Source organism: Camellia sinensis, chromosome 13, assembly GCF_055761805.1.
Source record: "Camellia sinensis isolate YWXY chromosome 13, ASM5576180v1, whole genome shotgun sequence".
Taxonomy (NCBI): Eukaryota; Viridiplantae; Streptophyta; class Magnoliopsida; order Ericales; family Theaceae; genus Camellia; species Camellia sinensis.
In genome coordinates this window covers 18386870-18392882 of record NC_138973.1, presented here as the reverse complement: position 1 = coordinate 18392882, position 6013 = coordinate 18386870, and positions in this window count along the sequence as shown.

The window sequence follows — 6013 nt, the reverse complement described above, 5'->3', positions numbered from 1 at the left end:
GTAAATTACTAATACACCTCTTGATATTTACTTAAAATACAAATTGTCCCTTTAAGTTGGAAAAATTACAAATACCCCTTGTTAAAAAAATTTATAATTATTCTCTTATACAATAATAAAGTTATCTAAACTATTAATTGAAAGGTATTTATAATATCATTAAAAACTGTTAATTGACTTAACCTCAAGGGGTGAAATGTAATTTTCAAAATTACAGGAGGCGATTTATATTTTAATCAAACTTCAGGGATGTATTTGTAATTTATTATTTTATTTTTTTATTGGTGAACTACCTCTTTTTTCCTTTTTTTGGGTGAACTACCTCTTGACCTCATGGCTTTTGCATGATGAGGTTTTCACCAAGAACCGTCTCTTCTATGGTTGAATGGATAGATAGAGTGAGCACCAAAAAACAAAACAAAAAAATTGATAGATAAAGTGATAGTTATTATTATAATTTAACAATAAATAGCGTTAAAATATTTTTATTTAGCAATCTTATTCTAATGAAATACTGTAATTTTTTTTCAATTTTATTTTGTAAAATGTCAAATTAAAATGCAATATGTGAATTCCTAGTGAAAAGATATGGAGATAAAAATTTAGCTATAGATAAATTTTGTGCTATATTTGACATAATATTTTTAAATTTTGTGCTATATTTGACATAATATTTAATGAAGTGCATAGATTTATTTTGGATAAATTACGCTTATCTTTTGAGGTTTGGAGAAAATACAATTAACCCTATATATTTTTGACATAATTACACTGATATCTCTTAAATTTTTAATTCATATAACAGTTTGATTATTTTTCATCAATAATTTATTAGTCGTATAAATATAAAAAAAATGATATTGTTATCTTTTTTTCTACTAAAATATATATTTATTTTTATTTATTTCAAGATTATCCATCATCTATATTAATTTTGATTTCATTAAACTTATTTAAAAAAAAAAGGATTAGTGTAATAATACGTAAAGTGTATGACGAATTGTATTATCTTTAAACTTCAATAGAAGTGGGAGTAATTTATCCATTTATTTTAATAACCTGACAAATATTCAAAATTGTGTAGTGGTAATTATATTATTCATCTATTTATTAATTATCAATTTTTTAATAATGCTTTAACATTTATTAATTATCAATTTTTTAATAATGCTTTAACTTATTAATTTTAGTTTTTTTTTTTTTTTTTTTTTTTTTTTTTTTAAAAAGAATATGTAAGGTTGCTCATCCTTAACAAAAACGGCTAATTTTGGACTGTTATTAATAATGGTTATTTTGTAATCTTATTTAAGTTACAGTTACAAAATTAATAAAAGTGATTTGACATGAACTTATACACCACTAAGGCACTATTTTGCGTCCTCAATATTAGCACATTTTTTAATTTTTTTTTTAGATTACATTACATCTCTATCTTTTTTTTTTTATAAAAAGTCAAAAAATATACATATTTAAATCGTCTCAAACGCCTTCTAAATTCTACAAAAGTTTTGTTAATCATGAGTGTTTTATGTGTCACTTTTAGGAACAGATTTTTTAATAACTTTTTGGCTAAAATATAGTATAAATAAAGCTAGTATGTTTGGGATAATTTTTTAATTTTTTAAGAAAAGATGTATAAAAAATAGAGAAAAAATAAAAATTTTGACTTTTTGATATAAGTTGTTGATTTTTTTATTTTTTTAATGACTTTTTAACTAAAAAATGATATTGCCAAACAAAGCCTAATGATCATAATTAATATATTCTTATTTTATTAGTGAGTAATTCACAAATGCTACTTAGGTCATCTCTAATCATTTATCAAATATTTTATCAAATTTAAATTTGATAAAAAATGCTGTAAAATTCAACTATAACGCTTTCATCAAATCAAAGAAGTTTTTATCTTTCTTCAAATTTTGCAAGTAGTCAACGGGTTAGACATCCTCCTAAACATCATCTCGAACAACCGAACTTTCTTTATTTGAATGTCAAATTTTTACTCATGACAGGACGTCTGCTTAGGACAACCAAACTTGTAACAAGATTTAATGAAAATTTTAAATTTATAATTAAAGTGTATCGTATTAGATCAAATTTTTTATTAAATTTTACAAAAATTTAATAAAAATTCTCGTGCATCATTAGAGATGCTATTAGTGACGTGTTTATCAATTAGTATTTATTAGCTTTTAGTTTAAAATTTTTAATTTGCATCACCTTCATGGTTAACAAATTATATACTATTTTTTAAAATTATTTAGGAAACTTAATGAAATAATATCTATATTGAATATGAAGCTTTATAAATAAAAAGTTATTTAAAAACTATAAAACTGAGGAATTTAAAGAAATTTTTATAGAAATTGAAAACAATGACAAAATTTTCAGTCTTTGATAAATTTTAAAATTGAGAAATTTAAGGAAATTATATAGAACATGACAATTTTTTTAAGGAAAATTTGGTCATAAACCCCTCTTAACTTCCTTTTTTTTGTTAAAAGGACAAAAACAAAATAAAATTCAAAACCCCCTTATAATTATAAAGTCTTGTATGAAGAACAAAACTTATTATTTAAATATTTTATTTGACTATTATACTTTCTCTTTCTATCTCTTTCTTTTACACAGTGCGCACACACGCGCGTGTATACACTCTCTCTCTTTCTTCACCAACTCTATTGCCGATGGTTGTTCATTGCTTCCACCATTTTCATCGTCGGCCGGTGTCACTCATCCTCACCTTCGACTGACAACCACTATTTTTACCGTCAAACCACCACCATCTCAGATTTGATACCTACGAACTCAGATTTAAGATCAATAATGTTAGATCTGAGATAAATGAACTCAAATTTGATAATAAAAAAAAATGAGAAAGCGAGAGATTGTAATGAAAAATCAAGAGTTTTTTTTGTTTGCTTGTTCATAGATCTGAAACTAAAAATTAACTCTAGTTCATTCAGTTAATATACACTATGTTTTTTGTAATAGTAAAATTTTACTCTAGTTAATGACATGCTGATCTGCTTAACGATATAAAATTTTATTTTGAAATACACTATGAGGACATCATGAACCAAAATAAAACAAAGTATCATGAGAAGAAGAGAGAGAGAGAGAGATAAGGAGATAGAGCTCAAAAATCGAGCATCATGAGAATAAGGAGAAAAAGAGAGAGAGAGAGCACATAAATAGTGAGTGACACGCACACAAAGAACAAGAAACGTTAGAACTAAAAGGAGAAAGAGTGAAAGATCTTAGATCTAAAGTTTGCAAACCGCAAACCGTCATTTTCAGAAAACAACGACAGTCAATGATCTCAAATTTGAGGTTGTGACCGTGACAAATGACGATGACGATGAAGATAGTGGAGAAAGAGTTCCATAGAGAGCGACGGTGGCACCGATAGAAAGCAATGGTGGTAAAGAGAGTGAGACAAAGAAAAGAGAGATTGAGATGAGAGAGTGTTTACAAATTTGATATATATATATATATATATACGAGGATAGTATAGTAAAATAAATAAGTTTTAAAATATTAAGAGGTTTTAAAAAAAATATTCATATAATTTTGTGAGGATATATTTTCTGAGTACCAACCCGTGGCCAAGGTGACACCGACGTGTCAGCTGGGGTGCCACGTGTCTTGGTCGTGACGCCGAGGTGATCTCGGCTAGGCCAAGGTTATCTCCGAAGATATCGGAGTCCGAGATAAGCGGATAAGGGACAAGAGTCCTAGAATGATGAAGGACTTCAACTTGGATAAGGATAAAACTCTTAGAGAGTTTATCTTTATCTATTGGAGAATCTAATCTAAGCACTAAGCAGAAGTCCATTAAGCTAAGTTTCTATTTGGATTAGGATTGTGTTGGCTATAAAAGAAAGGCACTCCCATGGGTCTAAGGTACGCAAGATATATTCTGAATAGTGATTTTAGCACTTGATCTATCTTTGAGAGATAACTGACTTGATCATTAGAGTGCCCCCAGGTGGATGAACCACCGCCGTAATCTCTTCTTTCTGTTGCAGGTTACTCAGGTGCCATCTATTCTGCCAGTGCTCTCCAGTTGAATACTGAGTTGGCAGTGTGGTCAAAAATTCACTCACACAATTTGGCGCCGTCTGTGGGAAAGAAAGGAGAATAGATGGCCAACGACGGACAGAAAGAGAAGATTGGGGATAATACTCCTACTGGGAGTGGGAGACCTGTCGACCTTGACGTCGAAGAAGACAATTGCAATGAAGAAACTCGTGACCAGAATCACGGAGGAAAAGACGTCGGCTAGGAAGATGACGTACCAAAGAAAACAGACCAAAGCGGGTACTACAACGAGGACGATCTCCAGGTATGGAAAGAAAGATGCCTGCGGAGGGACGATGAAGTAAAGACCATGGCGAACAAATTGGCGGACCTACAAACAATGGTCAATTTCATGATGCAAAATAACGTCATGCAGCCACCGTTCCTACTGTAGGACACGCCGATTCCAGCGGCCAATGCCCAGAAGGGAGGGCAAAAAACAATCCCTGTAGCCCTCCAGCACGCCAGAAGCGAAAAACACTCTTACCGACCGTCAAGGGAGGTCGGGCGAGGAGAGTCGAGAAGAAAAGAATCTTGAAGGACATATTGCACCAAGGAGACAAACCCCAGAGAACATCGGCATGTTCAAAGGCAGGAGTTGTGCTTCGATGCGACCAATGGAGAAAGATCGAAAAGGGCTCACAACGAAGCTGAAAGTAATGCACCTAAAAGACTGAAATCAGGAGATAGCCGAGCTGTTGGGCGGACCAAAGAGGACTTGAGAGATTACCTCAAGAGGAAGCAACAAAATGCCGAGATAACATCCCCTGTTAAGCCGAGAACACCATTCTCGATGGAGTTAGACAAAGTTGAGGCCCTGAAACGATTCAGTATGCTGAGGTTCCAGATATACGATGGTAAGTCGGACCCCAACTTTCACGTCGGTTTATACCTGAACTCGATGGAACTGTACACTAGAAACGAACCGTCGCTTTGCAAGGTGTTCCCCTCATCCTTCGGGGAGATTGCATCAGATTGGTTTCACAAATTACCAAAAGGAAGTGTGAAGACCTGGGAAGGCCTGGCCGAGATGTTCGTGGCCAGGTTCGTGACAAATAAACTACAGCCATTAAGGGTAGACACCCTGATAGCTCTGAGAATCAGTGAGGATGAAGGCCTTAGGGCCTACGTAAAAAGGTACTATGAGGTGTTCAATCAAATACCCGAGTGCAACCAAGAGGTGGCGGTCATGTCTTTTAAGAACGGCCTGAAAGATGATTGTGCACTATGAAAGTCATTGGCAAAGACATTTCCAAAAAGCATGGAGGAGCTCATGGCCAGAATTGAGAAATATGCCAGAGCCGAGGAAGACACGCCAGGGATTAAGGCGACAAAGCAAGAGAAAGTAAACAGCTCGCCGAAGCGAGGCCGAGATAACAACGGATCTAATAAACTAGAGATAGGGCTGAGAACTGCACAGGCAGTCACAACTGTATTCTGAATCCCAATTCACAAAGTCCTGGATAAAATCCGAACCCAACCCTACTTCAGAGCACCAGCCAGGGTGCAAGGAGAGTTTATAGGAAGAAGCCTTGGAAAGCATTGTGCTTACCATAATGAAGATGGGCATCTGACTCAGGGTTGCAGAGCCCTGAAGTCACACCTAGAAGACCTGGTAAGACAAGACCATTTGAGGGACCTTGTAGATGAGGCTAGAACAAGGGAAGAGCAAGCAAGACTTCCTCAGGCACCAGCAGCTCCACCACCCCCAACACATCAGCCGCAGGCAGGCGAACCTCGGGTAGTTAATGTAATTCACTCGGAGGTCAACGAAAACGGAATACGGGGGGAGGCCCAAAAAGTAAAGCACTTGCAGCATGTGTACCGGGTCCGACAGAAAAGACCTTGGGCCGAGGAGTGCCAGGGACCAGTAGTGTCCTTTACTGAAGCCAACTTAGAGATGGTACAACATTCGCACAACGATGCCTTG